General features: G+C 42.0%; 1 long non-coding RNA gene across 1 annotated transcript in view; it reads left to right on the forward strand.

Annotated features, from left to right (window-relative positions):
• Positions 1–1,805: 1,805 nt before the first annotated feature.
• Positions 1,806–18,502, forward strand: part of LOC115194537 (uncharacterized) — a 23,031-nt gene continuing 6,334 nt past the window's right edge. Inside the window, exon 1 of the long non-coding RNA XR_003878389.1 lies at positions 1,806–2,125. This is a non-coding gene — a long non-coding RNA (uncharacterized LOC115194537). The remainder of the gene's footprint in view (positions 2,126–18,502) is intronic.

Below are 18,502 nucleotides of genomic sequence, written 5' to 3' on the forward strand. Positions count from 1 at the left end.
TGAATGTGCTGAGCTATGTTCACTCTTCACAGTGTTTGGAACATGTGTACCAAGTTTCGTTACAATACAATTATCTGTGACTGATTTAAATGCATTTATGTGACAAACCACGCCCACGTGAATGTTTATTGGTCCGTTGCGGCCATGTTGTTTGATGTACTAGCCTGGGTTATAGTGTGTTTACAGACCTTGGTCCATAGATGCCATATATCAAGTTTTGCAAAGATCGGTCATTCGGTGCCAGAGTAGCGTTTGAAGTGTTTTTGACAACATTCAAAATGATGGAGAATCCATCACTTTATGGACTTTATGGGTTCTTGAGGCAAATTTGTTCAATGTGAGGAAACAGTCCCATGGACAAAATGTAATGACTCTATGTCAAACGGGGTGCAGAGGCTGATCTTTCAAAGTTTGCATTTTTTATTGCTTGTTAAAGCGACACCATGTGGCCAATTGGCATGATATTGCATGAGAGAGTGTGGCCCTTGGGACTTTACCATGTTGCTAAATTGCACAATCCTGGGCCTTTTCATCTCACTGGAATTTGTTTTTTTCCCACCGAAACGTCAGAAAAAGAAACATATTAATAACAATAATGAACTGGACCGCTGGACCGATCTGAACCAAATTCGGCATACAGCATCTAAAAAATATATAGCATCAAAAACACTATTTTCCTAAACTCTAGCTGAAACAATATGGCCGCTATGGAATAATGAGCTTGCATGAATAACAATAATGAACGGCAACAAATACAACAGGGTTTCACCAGCTTTGCTGCTGAACCCCTAATTAACACACAAGATTAAAACTTGATGGGACTTCACCATGCCTTCACTAAAGGGTTACGACATCCATGTGACTATACACTGTTGAACCATCATAGTGCAGTGTGCCATAATAAATGATGTTATCATATGAGCGTGTCTATTCACACTGGCCTATAACAGTGTTGGAGTACCGGAGGACATCAAGATCAGTCAGTACATTAGAGGCAATTTTTTGCAAATCGGCACTCCACCCTTCACCTCTCGACAACTTGGCAACATCCCAAATGGCACCATATTCCCTAATTTGTGCACTACTTTTGAACAGGGCTCATGGGGCTATTGTCTATAACACTATATAGTGCCATTTGACATGCAACCCTTGACTGTAAAAATAGACGGTGGAGCTCTATCGTCCTCTACTGGGTATAACAGGCACATCTAGATTCACAGGTATCATGAATGTGATTATGTGACTGGAGGGAGTATGAATGTGATTATGATAGAGGGGGGCCACTCTGTTTTCCTGGCTGATACAATTCAAAAATCGTAAGGAAAATGTGTGGTTCCCATTCCTCTGAGAGGAACGATAGCACAATGTAGGTCTCATGGTCACGTACCCACACATTTTCCTGACATATGGGATGAACAGAAACTATATATCACTGTCTGTCATTAAATATGATACGACGATTGATGATGTCATGTCGGCCTATTTTGAGATCTATCATAGCGCATGCACCATTCATCAAATATGACGCATTTTTGGAGTTCGTCTCAATGGTGTAATTTTTACATTCCAATCTGATTAAACTTCTCTAGTTTCAATTGTTTTGTTAGAAATGTTACTTTATCTATTCCTAAGTGATTTATTCAAATATTCATGTCCAGGAGTAAGCGTCAGCCCTTCACTGCTCAGTTGGCACAAGGGCAAGTCTCCAGTGAGTGGGTGAGAGCGCTCTTGAGTGGGCGAGCAAGAAAGAGTAGAGGGAGGGAGGGAGAGAGGGTGGGGGGAGGCAGAGAAGTACCGAGGATTCTGACGTTCTCTGTTGCACAAAACCGCACTGCTTGCTCTGACTGCACTATCCATGCTGCTGTATCCTAGACTGTCTGCTTGAGACGGAGTCAGTTTACCGTTTAGCCCAATGAAACGTTGTGCTGCTCCACTCTACACCCGTCCCCGACTTTTCTGTCTTTGGCGCATCCTTTTAGTTTCTCTTTAAAAACCTTTGATCGACTGAAGTGTTTTTCCAAGGAAAGAGACCGTTGAAACTGCCAGTATAACCGGTTATAAAAACGTGAAGAAGTCACTTGTTTGAAGAACTCTCTCCCTACTGCACGTACTCAACATGAGCGAGGTAGGTGTGCAGATCAACTCTATCCTGTTTCTAACAGTTGGAGTCGCAGTTGTTGTTAGGCTATATTAATGAGGTGATTATTATTATTCCGCCGTTATTGTACTGATTGGGCTAAAGGCTATACGCTATGAGAATGCACAATATAACTCCCATGTGTTATATAATCCGCACCATTCAGTAAATCCCATGGTTATGCTTGGATGGAATTTATAGCCAGTTTTTTATTCACTTTAACATGGGGACGTATTCATTTTTACCCTGCTCACATAACTGTCTATCTGATTATCTTTAAGATGATGCCACCACCACACGCCGCACCTCCACCCCATGGCCGCAACCCATGCAAACATTTTTAAAAGTCTCGTTTTCAGAGCGCAGCTCCGTCTCCATCTTCTTGCGACTATTGGTTGGCTCCGGTCCCAAATCAAACGGGCACTGTACCGAGAGCGCGAGGCGAGAATCACTGGACGTCCGCTCACAAATACCTGGCTGTTACCGGCTCTACGTTGTAGACCACCGAGGCCTGCATCGCCGATGGGCATTGTGAACAGCCGTTCAAGCCCAGTGATGGGTGGCAAAAGTTCCTTCCGCAGCCGGTGTGAATAGTCACGCAGATGTCAGACACACCTGTTTCTGTGGAATAGAGATGATTTTATTACGACCCATCTGGGCTATATGGCTACGCGGTCTATCATGGACTTAAATCATGATGTAGCACGGCCCTTTATTTTCTAATTGATCAAATAAACTTTAGTCTTCATGGTTTAGCCTACCTGTTTTGTCTCTACCCATTTTGTCTCTGGTATCCATTTATTATGAAATTGACATTTCACGTAAATGTAACTTGCCATTTGACTATTCAAAATGTTATTATTAGGCCTACAGTAATCGATACTAAATTGGACATCTGTTGTAATGTTTCAGACTCATAAGTGGCACCCTATTCCCAGGGCTCATAGGACTGGAATAGGGTGCCAATGGGCGTTGATCGAAAGTAGTGCACTAAATAGGGAATACCATTTGGGACATAACCAAATATTATAGTTCTATGCCAAGATTGCATTGGTTCTTGGTGAATCTGTTTTTTCACTTTCAGTCAATGGTTTATATAGGATCATATACTGTATGTTCACATAATAGATTTTTTTTAAACCTTTATTTAACTAGGCAAGTCAGTTAAGAACAAAGTCTTATTTTCAATGACAGCATAGGGTCTGAACAAGGGCCTTGTTCAGAGGCAGAACAACAGATTTTTTACCTTGGGGATTTGATGTTGCAACTTTTTGGTTACTAGTCTAACACTCTAACCACTAGGCTACCTGCTGCCACATAATTCAGGGCTCAAATGTTCTTTAACTACAATTATTCATATCGTTCAAAGTTTGCCTACAACTTATTAGGAGCAATAATCACAATACTTATTAGTGACACTATTAATTGGTTTTGCCTTTTCGATTATAATGAATAATATTATACAGAACAAAAATATAAATGCATCATGCAACAATTTCCTTGATTTTACTGAGTTACAGTTCATATAAGGAAATCAGTCACTTGAAATAAATTAATAATGCCCTAATCTATGGATTTCACATGACTGAGATATGCGTCTGTTGGTCACAGATACCTTTTAAAAAATGATCTCGTCACGGTATTTTTGTGCATTCAAATTTCCACCGATAAAACGCAACTGTGTTTATTGTCTGTAGTTTATACCTGCCCATACCATAACCCCACCGACACTATGGAGCACAACATAGACATCAGAAAACTGCTCACCTACACAAGGCCATACATGTGGTTTGCGGTCATGAGACCGTTTGGATGTACTGACAAATTCTCTAAAATGACATTGGAGGTGGCTTATGGTAGAGAAATGAACATTCAATGCTCTGGCAACAGCTCTGGTGGACATTCCAATTGCATGCTCTCTCCAAACACATCTGTGGCATTGTGTTGTGCACGAACTGCACATTTTAGAGTATCCTTTTATTGTCCCAGCACAAGGAGCACCTGTGTAATGATCATGCTGTTTAATCAGCTTCTTGAAATGCCACACCTGTCAGGTGGATGGATTATCTTGGCAATGGAGAAATGCTCACTGACAGGGTTGTAAACAAATTTGTGCAGATCATTTGAGAGAAATTAGCTTTTTGTGTGTATGGAAAATGGAAAATGGTAAATGTTCTATTTCAGCTCATGAAGCATGGGACCCAGACTTTACATGTTCTTTTTATATTTGTGTTCAGTGTATATGGACAAGGGGAGGGATCTGAACCTAGACCAGCACTCCTACTCTGATTCACTTTGTGAGTACGGGCCCTACACTGCAGTCGCACTGTTAGCTATCTTACTCCGTGCCACTTGGTGCTCTTGTGGTTGTGTTGGAAAAATAGAGTGGACAGATGGCTCTTCTATTTGCCTCCCTTTCGCGACCCCCCTGTCGGCTTTATCTTTTTTCAAATCTACTTTCCACCCAAGGTTGACATGTTTTGTGGTGTTCCTGCTATTCTTCATCCCTTTAGTAAAACCACACAATATTCCCCTTAGCAACAGCGCGAGAACATACTGTACAGCCAGGGTATTAAAACTCGTGCGCACATATCCGGCAGCGCCAATATGCGCGGCGCATTTGCAAGCCTCTGAAGACAAGAGTTGAGTAGCATGCAATGAAACGAGTTGCCTTATGTAAGTCATGGTTGGCGCCAGAATTGACACAGCTGCTTGTTTTGAAGTCTTTCCTTTCATTTTGTACTTGTCGCCTCTCTTGTCAAGTTCAGAAGCGTTGGAATTTGTGACTGATTATTTTTTCTTAAAATATCAAATTAAATAGACTAGGCTGATAGATTTAAGAAGTTACATTTGCGCAACTGTCGCAAGTGTCTGCAGGCAGCCTACACAAGCACACATGCTTGCAATTAACAGTTAGCAGGTTTCCTCTTCACTAAACACGTTCTATTTTAGTCATGTGGGGCTAATTAGCAGGTCTTAATTGCAGCGCGAGGCCAATCCTCCAGCCACTGAGGCAAAAAGTGAAAACCCCCTCCATCTCTCAACCTATCCCACCTTATCTCTCTGCCTTCCTGACTCTATCTCTCTCCCTCTCCTCTTCTTGACTGGGATGTTAGAATATTATTGGCTTTTCGCTCGGTCTCCTCTCCTCCTCCTTTTCCCCCTCTCCTCGACAGGGAGATAATCCCTTTATTTCTGTCTATAAATAAAGACATTTTACTGCTGAGGAGGGTAGTTCCTCTTTCTCTCTCCACTCCCGTGGACCCGATGCAGTTTACTATACACTACTATTCAAAGATTTGGGGTCACTTAGAAATGTCCTTGTTTTTGAAAGAAAAACACACTAATTTCCATTTAAATAGCATCAAATTGATCAGAAATACAGTGTAGACATTGTTAATGTCGTAAATTTGTATTCATTTTTAGTTTAGTAGGCAAGTCAGTTAAGAACAAATTCTTATTTTCAATGACGGCCTAGGAACAGTGGGTTAACTGCCTTGTTCAGGGGCAGAACAACAGATTTCTACTTTGTCAGCTCGGGGATTCAATCTTGCAACCTTTTGGTTACTAGTCCAACACTCTAACCACTAGGCTACACTGGAAACAGCTGATTTTTTTATGGAATATCTACATAGGCGTACAGAGGCCCATTATCAACAACCATCACTCCTGTGTGGCACATTGTGTTCGCTAATACAAGTTTATCATTTTAAAAGGCTAATTGATCATTAGAAAACCCTTTTGCAATTATGTTAGCACAGCTGAAAACTGTTGTTCAGATTAAAGAAGCAATACAATTGGCCTTCTTTAGACTAGTTGGATAACTCCATGGAGAACAACAGCACCTCCTCCCAGCTGCCCACTGCTCTGAGGCTAGGTAACATGGTCACCACCGATAAATCCATGATAATCGAACATTTCAATAAGCATTTCTCTACGGCTGGCCATGCTTTCCTCCTGGCTACCCCAACCCCGGCCAACTAAATTACTAAATTACTCACGATAAACGTTCACAAAAAACATAACAATTATTTTAAGAATTATAGATACAGAACTCCTTTATGCACTCGCTATGTCCGATTTTAAAATAGCTTTTCGGATGAAGCACATTTTGCAATATTCTGAGTAGATAGCCCGGCCATCACAGGCTAGCTATTTTGACACCCACCAAGTGTGGTACTCACCAAACTCCGATTTACTATTAGAAAAGTTTGATTACCTTTGCTGTTCTTCGTCAGAATGCACTCCCAGGACTTCTACTTCAATAACAAATGTTGGTTTGGTTCCAAATAATCCATAGTTATATCCAAATAACTGCGTTTTGTTCGTGCGTTCAAGACACTATCCGAAGGGCAAAGAAATGTGACGCGCCCGACGCGTTTCGTGACAAAAAAATTCTAAATATTCCATTACCGTACTTCGAAGCATGTCAAACGCTGTTTAAAATCAATTTTTATGCTATTTTTCTCGTAAAAAAGCGATAATATTCCGACCGGGAGTCGTTGTTTTCGTTCAAAGAGAGAGAAAGTAAACATGGTGGCCTCCAGTCTCATTGTCCTCAGATCGACCACTTACAAAATGCACTACTGTTTTTCAGCCAGGGCCTGCAAAGCCACCATTCATCGTTCTGGCGCCTTCTGAGAGCCTATGGGAGCGTTAGAAAATGTCACGTAATGCCAGAGATCACCTGTTTTGGTTAGAGATGATCAAGAAGGCCAAGAAAAGTCAGAGAGAGCGCTTCCTGTTTGGAATCTTCTCAGATTTTGGCCTGCCAAAAGAGTTCTGTTATACTCACAGACAACATTCAAACAGTTTTAGAAACTTTAGGGTGTTTTCTATCCAAATCAAACAATTATATGAATATTCTAGTTACTGGGCAGGAGTAGTAACCAGATTAAATCGGGTATGTTTTTTATCCGGCCGTGCAAATACTGCCCCCTATCCCCAACAGGTTAAACGCTAGTAAAACCAAATGCATGCTTTTCAACCGTTCACTTCCCGCACACGCCCGCCCGAATAGCATCACTACCCTGGACGGTTCTGACCTAGAATATGTGGACAACTACAAATACCTAGGTGTCTGACTAAACTGTAAACTCTCCTTCCAGACTCATATTAAACATCTCCAATCCAAAATCAAATCTAGAATCGTCTTTCTATTTCGCAACAAAGCCTCCTTCACTCACGTCGCCAAACTTACCCTAGTAAAACTGACTATCCTACCGATCCTCGACTTCGGCGATGTCATCTACAAAATAGCTTCCAATACTCTACTCAGCAAACTGGATGCAGTCCATCACAGTGCCATCCGTTTTGTTACCAAAGCCCCTTATACCACCCACCACTGCGACCTGTATGCTCTAGTTGGCTGGCCCTCGCTACATATGCGTTGCCAGACCCACTGGCTCCAGGTCATCTATAAATCTATGCTAGGTAAAGCTCCGCCTTATCTCAGCTCACTGGTCACGATAACAACACCCACCCATAGCATGTGCTATATATCTCACTGGTCATCCCCAAAGCCAACACCTGCTTTGTCCGCCTTTCTTTCCAGTTCTCTGCTGCCAGTGACTGGAACGAATTGCAAAAATCGCTGATGCTGGACACTTCTATTTCCCTCACTAACTTTAAACATCAGCTATCTGGGCAGCTAACCGATCACTGCAGCTGTACATAGTCCATCTGTAAATAGCCCACCCAATCTACCTACCTCATCCCCATATTGTTTTTATTTACTTTTCTGCTCTTTTGCACACCAGTATCTCTACTTGCACATCATCATCTGCTCATTTATCACTCCAGTGTTAATCTGCTAAATTGTAATTACTTTGCTACTATGGCCTATTTATTGCCTACCTCCTCACGCCATTTGCACACACTGTATATAGACTTTCTTTTTTTCTATTGTGTTATTGACTGTACGCTTGTTTATTCCATGTGTAACTCTGTGTTATTGTTTGTGCCACACTGCTTTGCTTTATCTTGGCCAGGTCACAGTTGTAAATGAGAACTTGTTCTCAACTAGCCTACCTGGTTAAATAAAGGTGAAATATTTTTATTTTTTAAATTAAAATAGTTCAGTATCTGGAGCATCAGCATTTGTGGGTTCGATTACAGGCTCAAAAGGGTCAGAAACAAAGACCTTTCTTCTGAATCTCGTCAGTCTATTCTTGTTCTGAGAAATGAAGGCTATTCAATGTGAGAAATTGCCAAGAAACTGAAGATCTCGTACGATGCTGTGTACTACTCCCTTCACAGAACAGCGCAAACTGGCTCTAACCAGAATAGAATCTGAGCAAGAGGACAAGTACATTAGAGTGTCTAGTTTGAGAAAGAGATGCCTCACAAGTCCTCAACTGGCAGCTGTGGCTCAGTTGGTAGAGCATGGTGTTTGCAATGCCAGCATGGTGTGTGCAACGTCAGGGTTGTGGGTTCGATTCCCACGGGGGGCCAGTACAAAAAAAATAAACAAATAAAATAATGCATGAAATGTATGTATTCACTACTGTAAGTCGCTCTGGATAAGAGCGTCTGCTAAATGACTAAAATGTAAATGTAAATAGTACCCGCAAAACACCAGTCTCAACGTCAACAGTGAAGAGGTGACTCCGGGATGCTGGGAGCACACCACGGCCTCCCACTCCTCTTTCTATTCTGGTTAGAGACAGTTTGCGCTGTTCTGTGAAGGGAGTAGTATACAGCGTTGTATGAGATCTTCAGTTTCTTGGCAATTTCTCGCATGGAATAGCCTTCATTTCTCAGAACAAGAATAAAGCAGGGAAGGGAAGTTTTATTGCTTCTTTAATCAGAACAACAGGTTTCAGCTGTGCTAACATAATTTCAAACAGGTTTTCTAATAATCAATTAGCCTTTTAAAATGATAAACTTGGATTAGCTAACACAACGTTCCATTGGAACACAGGAGTGACGGTTGCTGATAATGGGTCTCTGTACGCCTATGTAGATATTCCATAAAAAATCTGCCGTTTCCAGCTGCAATAGTAATTTACAACATTAACAATGTCTACATTGTATTTCTTATCAATTTGATGTTATTTTAATGGACAAAAAAGTTGCTTTTCTTTAAAAAACAAGGACATTTCTAAGTGACTCCAAACTTTGGAATAGTAGTGTATATATTACTATCCTTACAGTAATGTCTCTTTTGTTGCACCAATACATGCATTAGTGAGACTTGTATAACAGGTTACGTATGCTTTGGGGCTATTCCTTATCCCCTCCAATATATCTTTAGCTGTGCTGTTTTTCTTAGAGATGTAGAGTGGTATTTGTGGTTGGATTAAAGACCACCACATGCTGTGAAAACTATGAAAATGAAAACAAAATCCATAAAGGGCAGTTAAATGTCTAAAGTCAAACCTGTCATGTTTTCTTGTTCTCTCCCTTTGTCACTCCCTCCCCTCTCTCCTCTTTCCTACGCTCCTCCTCTTTAAGATCCTTTGTCTGTTTCTCTTCAAATCTCTCTCTCCATTTCCCCCCCTCTCTCCATCTCTCCCCCTCTCTCTCGCTCCCCTCCATCTCCCCCTACTCCCTCTCTCTCTCTAACTTGCCCCTTCTCCTCTTCTCTCCTCTCTCTCTCTCTCTCTCTCCCCCTCTGTCTCTCCACTTCACTGTTTCAAACCGCATCACCAGTCATCAGACATCATGTTCATACCAAATGGCACCCTATTCCCTACATAGTGCACTACTTCTGACCATAGCCCTGTGGGTGCTAGTCAAAAGTAGTGCACTTCATAGGGAATGGGGTGCCATTTGGGACGCGCACGTAATCCTCCATCTCCCAGGTGTCGGTCTATTTTTGAAGTACGTTACCCAATAGACTCCCTTCCATCCACCTACTTACAGTACTTACATAAAACCATTAACTGCACATAGTTTACATTAAGGGCCGATATTTCTGGTTGGAGAGCGAGGTAGCGAGCGTTGGTTGAACGTCATCGTCAGATCTTGACGTCTGGAGAAGGAGAGAGAGAAGGAGAGAAAGAGAGAGATGAGAGATAGATAGAGAGGGGGGTAGAGATAGAGTGAGAGAAAGAGTGTGAGAGAAAGAGACTGAGATAGAGTGATAAAGAGCGAGAGAGAGAGAGGGAGCTATATGGAGATAGAGGGAGAGAGAGAGGGAGGGAGAGAGAGAGAAAGAGACAGAGGGTGTGAGAGAGAGAGAAAGAGAGGGGAGATAGATAGATTGATTGATAGATAGAGAGAATGGGGAGATAGATAGTGTGAGAGAGAGAGGGGGAGAGAGAGAGGGGAGAGAGAAATAGAGAGAGGGGAGATAGAGAGAGACAGAGGGAGAGGTTGGGGAGATAGAGATAGAGAAATAGAGAGGGAAGAGAGAGAAAGAGCAAGAGAGAGAGATAGAAAGAGAGATAGTTGATCAGGTGATGACATGACAGTATCAGATTGAGATAAAGCGAAAGAGAGAGAGAGAGAGAGAGAGATGATCAGGTGATGGCATGGCAGTATCAGATTGAGAGAGAGAAAGAGAGAGATGATCAGGTGATGACATGGCAGTATCAGATTGAGAGAGAGAAAGAGAGAGAGAGATGATCAGGTGATGGCATGGCAGTATCAGATTGAGAGAGAGAGAGAAAGAGAGAGATGATTAGGTGATGACATGGCAGTATCAGATTGAGAGAAAGAGAGAGAGAGAGAGAGATGATCAGGTGATGGCATGGCAGTATCAGATTGAGAGAGAGAGAGAAAGAGAGAGATGATTAGGTGATGACATGGCAGTATCAGATTGAGAGAAAGAGAGAGAGAGAGAGAGATGATCAGGTGATGACATGGCAGTATCAGATTGAGAGAGAGAAAGAGAGAGAGATGATCAGGTGATGACATGGCAGTATCAGATTGAGAGAGAGAAAGAGAGAGAGAGATGATCAGGTGATGGCATGGCAGTATCAGATTGAGAGAGAGAGAAAGAGAGAGATGATTAGGTGATGACATGGCAGTATCAGATTGAGAAAAAGAGAGAGAGAGAGAGAGAGAGAGAGATGATCAGGTGATGGCATGGCAGTATCAGATTGAGAGAGAGAGAGAAAGAGAGAGATGATTAGGTGATGACATGGCAGTATCAGATTGAGAGAACGAGAGAAAGAGAGAGAGATGATCAGGTGATGACATGGCAGTATCAGATTGAGAGAGAGAGAGAGAGAAAGAGAGAGATGATTAGGTGATGACATGGCAGTATCAGATTGAGAGAACGAGAGAAAGAGAGAGAGATGATCAGGTGATGGCATGGCAGTATCAGATTGAGAGAGAGAGAGAAAGAGGGAGATGATTAGGTGATGACATGGCAGTATCAGATTGAGAGAAAGAGAGAGAGAGAGAGAGAGAGAGAGATGATCAGGTGATGACATGGCAGTATCAGATTGAGAGAGAGAAAGAGAGAGAGATGATCAGGTGATGGCATGGCAGTATCAGATTGAGAGAGAGAAAGAGAGAGAGATGATTAGGTGATGACATGGCAGTATCAGATTGAGAGAGAGAAAAATGTCAAATTGTCATTAGAGATCAACAAGGAAAGGACTTTATTTGTATTATTTTACATCTTCAGAAAGAAAGTACAGGAGAGGGTATCAGAGTGGCAGTCCTTAACATACTCCATATCTGAATATTGAATTACATGATCAAGGCAATGAAGAACAGTTTGTTCTCATACCGCTTCAATGCTGGAGAGTATGAAGAGAAAGGGGGATGCCAAGACCTTTTAAAACAGAAGAAACCGAGTGTTGACTAACTGGTCTATGAGGAGGTTCATATAGAGACGGTCAAAGTGGTTCAGGATGGAAAATAAAAGCGAGGACTGGAGTCCCTCAGAATGACATGTTCAGCAGTGAGAAAACAGCTTGGTGGATACAGTAGGCCTATACTGTAGAACAGTGTGTGTGTTTCCACGTTTTTGCGTGCTTTTGTTCCTGTGTGTGTGTGCTTACGCTCGTGTGTGTGTGTGTCCATCTGGCTAAGTGCAGTTGGGAGCAGTGAGGATAACATACAGCAGTCCAGTATGCAGTCTGGAAGAGTGACAGACAGACAGCTGGTGGAATACAGTTTACATCCCCACGAACAGCCGGCTGGATTATGAATTCAGTATAGAGCTGAGCCAAATGGCCATACTACTGTAACACATAGCTGAACACAGAGTAAGGTTACAAAATCTCTCTCTCGCTTGTCTCTCTCTCGCTTGTCTCGTTTGTCTCTCTCTCTCTCTCTCTCTCTCTCTCTCTCTCTCTCTCTCTCTCTCTCCTGAGCATAGTCCTATGGGCCATTTGGGACGCAGGCGTAATCCTCCATCTTCCAGGTGTCGGTCTATTTTTGAAGTACGTTACCCAATAGACTCCCTTCCATCCACCTACTTACAGTACTTACATAAAACCATTAACTGCACATAGTTTACATTAAGGGCCGATATTTCTGGTTGGAGAGCGAGGTAGCGAGCGTTGGTTGAACGTCATCGTCAGATCTTGACGCCTGAAGTGAGAGAGAGGGGAGGGAGGGAGGAAGAGAGAGAAAGAGGGGAGGGGGGTAGAGAGAGAGAGGGTAGAGAAAGAGAGAGAGAGAGGGGTAGAGAGAAAGAAAGATAGAGGGGAGAGGCAGAAATAAAGAGGGGGGATGGAGAGTGAAAGAGGGAGTAGAGGGAGTAGAGAGAGAGAGATCAGGTGATGATATGGCAGCATCAGATAGAGAAATAGAATAATGGCAAGTTGTGATTAGAGAAAAAAAAATAAAGGACTTTATTTTGTGTTTATTTTTAATGTAAAAAAATTAAGTAGTGGAGGAGAGTGTATCAGAGTGGCCGTCCTTAACATGCTCCATATCTGAATATTGAATTACGTTATGCAAGGCAATGCCGTTTGTCCTCTGATTGCTTCATTGCTTAAGTATGGAGAGCTAGATCTATTAAAACATAAGAAACTGAGTCTATGAAGTTTTTGTATTTGTTTTTATTAAGGATCCCCATTAGCTGCTGCCAAGGCTACTCTTCCGGGGGTCCAGCAACATTAAGGCAGTTACAAACAATTTAAAATATGACATTTCATAACACTTTACTCAATACATGTAGTGTGCTCCCTTAGGCCACTACACCACTATCACATATTTACAATACAACATCCATGTGTACGTGTGTGTACAGTGTGTCTTATCATCTGTACGTGTGTCTGTGCCTGTGTGTGTCTCTTCACAGTCCCCGCTGTTCCATACGGTGTATTTTTATCTGTTTTTTTATCTGATTTATCTGATGTTGAATAGAGTTCCATGTAGCCATGACTCTAAATAGTACTGTGAGCCTCAAATAGTCTGTTCTCGACTTGGGGATTGTGAAGAGACCTCTGGTGGCATGTCTTCTGGGGTATGCATGGGTGTCCGAGCTGTGTGCTAGTAGTTTAATCAGACATCTCGGTGGATTCAGTATGTCAATACTTCTTACAAAAACAAGTAGCTATGAAGTCAATCTCTCTTCCACTTTGAGCGCTGATAGATTTATATGCATATTATTCATGTTAGCTCTCCATGTACATTTAAGGGCCAGTTGTGCTTCCCTGTTCTGAGCCAATTGTAATTTTCCAAGGTTTCTCTTTGTGGCACCTGAACACAGGACTGGACTGTAGTCCAGGTGAGACAAAACTATAGACTGTAGGACCTGCCTTGTTGATAGTGTTGTTAAGAAGGTAGAGCAGTGCTTTATTATGGACAGACTTCTCTCCATCTTAGCTACTGTTGTATCAACATGTTTTGACCATGACAGTTTACAATCCAGGGTTACTCCAAGTAGTTTAGTCACCTCAACTTGCTCAATTTCCACATGATTTATTACAAGATTTAGTTGAGGTTTATGGTTTAATTAATGTTTTGTCCCAAATACAATGCTTTTAGTTTTTGAAATATACAGGACTAACTTATTCCTTGCCACCCATTCTGAAACTACCTATACGTTTTTCCATCATCAGACTAGCCGCACTGAAGTCTAACAAAATAGCTCCCACTATCTTTTTATCATCAATTTCTCTCAGCCTATCATCAGTTATTTGTGTAAGTGCTGTGCTTGTTGAATGTCCTTTCCTATAAGCCTGCTGAAAGTTGTTGTCAATTTGTTTACAGTAAAATATCATTGTATCTGCTCAAACACTATTTTTCCCAAAAGTCTACTAAGGGTTGGTAACAGGCTGATTGGTCGGCTATTTGAGCCAGTAAAGGGGGCTTTACTATTCTTGGGTAGCGGAATTACTTTTGCTTCCCTCCAGGCCTGAGGGCACACACTTTCTAGTAGGCTTAGATTGAAGACGCTCCTATCCACATTAGAGGTCGACCGATTATTCTTTTTTTAACGCCGATACCGATTATTGGAGGCCCAAAAAAGCCGGTGCCGATTAATCGCCCAATTTTTATATATATATTTGTAGTAAATGACAATTACAACAATACTGAATGAACAATAAACACTTTTATTTTAACTTAATATAATACTTAAATAAAATCTATTTAGTCTCAAATAAATAATGAAACATTTTCAATTTGGTTTAAATAATGCAAAAACACAGTGTTGGAGAAGAAAGTAAAAGTGCAATATGTGCCATGTAAAAAAGCTAACGTTTAAGTGCCTTGCTCAGAACATGATAACATATGAAAGCTGGTGGTTCCTTTTAACATGATTCTTCAATATTCCCAGGTAAGAAGTTTTAGGTTGTAGTTATTATAGGACTATTTCTCTTTATAGCATTTGTATTTCATATACCTTTGACTATTTGGATGTTCTAATAGGCACTTTAGTATTGCTAGCCTAATCTCGGGAGTTGATAGGCTTGAAGTCATAAACAGCATTGTGCATCCCAGCATTGCTAAGAACTGCTGTTTGAATGAACGCTTACAAGCCTGCTGCTGCCTACCACCGCTCAGTCAGACTGGTCTATCAAATATCAAATCATGTACTTAATTATAATATAGTAAACACACAGAAATATGAGCCTTTGGTCATTAATATCGTCAAATCCGGAAACTATCATTTCGAAAACAAAACATTTATTCTTTCAGTGAAATACGAAACGGTTCCGTATTTTATCGAACGGGTGGCATCCCTAAGTCTAAATATTACTGTTACATTGCACAACCTTCAATGTTATGTCATAATTATGTAAAATTCTGGCAAATTAATTACGGTATTTGTTAGGAATAAATGGCCTTTCAACAGTTCGCAACGAGCCAGGTGGCTCAAACTGCTGCACATACCCTGACTCTGCTTGCACTGAACGCAAGAGAAGTGACACAATTTCCTAGTTAATATTGCCTGCTAACATGAATTTCTTTTAACTACATATGCAGGTTTAAACAAATATACTTGTGTATTGATTTTAAGAAAGGCATTGGTGTTTATGTTTAGGTACATTATTGCAACGATTGTTCTTTTTTTGCGAATGAGCTTTTGTTAATTCATCAAGTTGAAGTAGGCTGTGATTCAATGATAAATTAACGGGCACCGCATTGATTATATGCAATGCAGAACAAGCTTTTTAACCTAGTAATATCATCAACCATGTGTTGTTAACTAGTGATAATGTGAAGATTGATTGTTTTTTTATAAGATAAGTTTAATGCTAGCTAGCAACTTACCTTGGCTCCTTGCAGCCACAAGGTCCTTTTGATGCTGCACTTGCGTAACAGGTGGTCAGCCTGCCACGCAGTTTCCTCGTGGATTGCAATGTAATCGGCCATAATTGGGATCCAAAAAGGCTGATTACGATTGTTATGAAAGCCTGAAATCGGCCCAAATTAATCGGCCTTGCCGATTAATCGGTCGACCTCTAATCCACATCGACGGGACCACAGTGGAGATGGCGGAAAGCTTCAAGTTCCTCGGCGTACACATCACTGACAATCTGAAATGGTCCAGCCACACAAACAGTGTGGTGAAAATGGCGCAACAGCGCCTCTTCAACCTCAGGAGGCTGAAGAAATTCGTCTTGGCCCCTAAGACCCTCACAAACCTTTACAGATGCACAATTGAGAGCATCCTGTCGGGCTGTATCACCACCTGGTACGGCAACTGCACCGCCCACAACCGCAGGGCACTCCAGAGGGTGGTGTGGTCTACCCAACGCATCACTGGGGGCAAACTACCTGCCCTCCAGGACACCTACAGCATCCGATGTCACAGGAAGGCCAAAAAGATCATCAAGGACAACAACCACCCGAGCTACTGCCTGTTTACCCCGCTATCATCCAGAAGGTGATGTCAGAACAGGTGCATCAAACCTGGGACAGAGAGACTAAAAAACAGCTTCTATCTGAAGCTCATCAGACTGTTAAACAGCCATCACTCGCCGGCTACCACCTGGTTACTCAACCCTGAACCTTAGAGGCTGCTGCCCTATACACATAGACATGGAACACTGCCCACTTTAATAACGGAACACTAGTCACTTTAATAATGTTTACGTACTGCTTTACTCATCTCAAATGTATATACTGTATTAAATTCCACTGTATTTTAATCAGTGCCACTTGACATTGCTCATCCTAATATTTATATATTTCTTAATTCCATTCTTTTACTTTTGGATTTGTGTGGATTGTTGTGAATTGTTAGATGCTACTGCACTGTTGGAGCTAGGAAAACAACCATGTGACCAATACAATTTGATTTGATCTGATTTTGATGTGAAGATATGGCAAATAGGAATGTCAATATTGTCCGCTATAATCCTCAGTAATTTTCCATCCAAGCTGTCAGTGGTTCATATAGAGACGGTCAGAGTGGTTCAGGATGGAAAATAAAAGCGAGGACTGGAGTCCCTCAGAATGACATTTTCAGCAGTGAGAAAACAGCTTGGTGGATACAAGTTTTTGCGTGCTTGTGCTCGTGTGTGTCCATCTGGCTAAGTGCAGTTGGGAGCAGTGAGGATAACATACAGCAGTCCAGTATGCAGTCTGGAGGAGTGACAGACAGACAGCTGGTGGAATACAGTTTACATCCCCACGAACAGCCGGCTGGATTATGAATTCAGTATAGAGCTGGGCCAAATGGGCATACTAACACAGCTAAACACAGGGTGTAGGTAGGGTTGCATAATTCTGGTAACTTTACCCCCAATTTTTTGTTGTTGAAATCCTGCTTATTCCCTCCCGATTCTGCTAATCTTGCATCCAGGGTTTTTAGGATTATTATTTTGGGTTTTCATTTTGGGAATGTTACCGGATTTTTGCACAGAATGATGAATACAGACAGTATAGAGCTGGGACGCTTGGCCATACAAACAGATAACTGAACACAGAATGCCATCAGTGATTTCACTGAGGAGTACGTTTTTGAAAATATAAACATCTTTACAGTATCACGTGGCAACCAGGGTGCATCCTAAATGGAACCATATTCCCTATTAAGTGCACTAGTCCCCTGATCAAAAGTAGCGCACTAAAGAGTGAATAGGGTGCTATTTTGGATGCAGACACAGTGTCAGTGTCGAACAGTGAGAAGTAAGGGACTGAAAGAGAAAAGGCTTTATAACATACAGTAGAAAACTGATGAAACCTTGATGAAAAGACATGGTATATTCCTAGAATAGAAAGCTTGTCCGGCTAAAGCATGTTGGCCGTGTGTATATTAAGCTATGTCTGTCTATCCCTCGACTCCTTTTTCCCAACCGTCTGTCTCGATAAGTAGGAATCTTCCGTTGTCATTCACCTGCTGTCTCCCTCCCTCCTTCCTCCATTCTCCCTCTCACTCTCCCTCTCTCTCTCTCTCTCCCTCTCACTCTCTCACTCTCTCACTCTCTCTGTCTCTCGTTTTCTCTCTCTCCAACACCTACAGCAGCTCCCAGGCAATCTGTCTCGCACCCCTCTCCCTCCCTCGTTTCACCTTTCCCTCTCCTCTTTTTGGCTTTCTCTCTCTTTGCTTCATGTCTATATATTCATGGGTTACGGCGTTAGCAGCTACAAATAAGTAAGAAATCCTTGACAAGCGCGGGGAGGGAGAGAGTGTGCCCTCCTCACTTGAGTGTTATCCAGCCATCCATGTAAAGATGAGAATGTAGCAGAGAGAGGGTGTGTGTGTGTGTAAGAGAGAGAGAGTGGGGGGGGGGGGGGGGGTGAGAGGAGGAGTGAGAGGAGAAGAGGTAAAGCGGAGGTCTATCCACAGTGGGAATGTGTTTATCGTGTGAGTTCTCTATTTTCACTCTTCAACCTTACTCTCTTTTTCTCCATTCCCATCCCTGTGCTCTCCCTCTCCCTGTGTGTTCTCTCTCTCTCTCTCTCTCTCTCTCTCTCTCTCTCTCTCTCTCTCTCTCTCTCTCTCTCTCTCTCTCTCTCTCTCTCTCTCTCTCTCTCTCTCTCTCTCTCTCTCTCTCTCTC

This window comes from Salmo trutta, chromosome 5 (genome assembly GCF_901001165.1).
Source record: "Salmo trutta chromosome 5, fSalTru1.1, whole genome shotgun sequence".
Lineage (NCBI taxonomy): Eukaryota > Metazoa > Chordata > Actinopteri > Salmoniformes > Salmonidae > Salmo > Salmo trutta.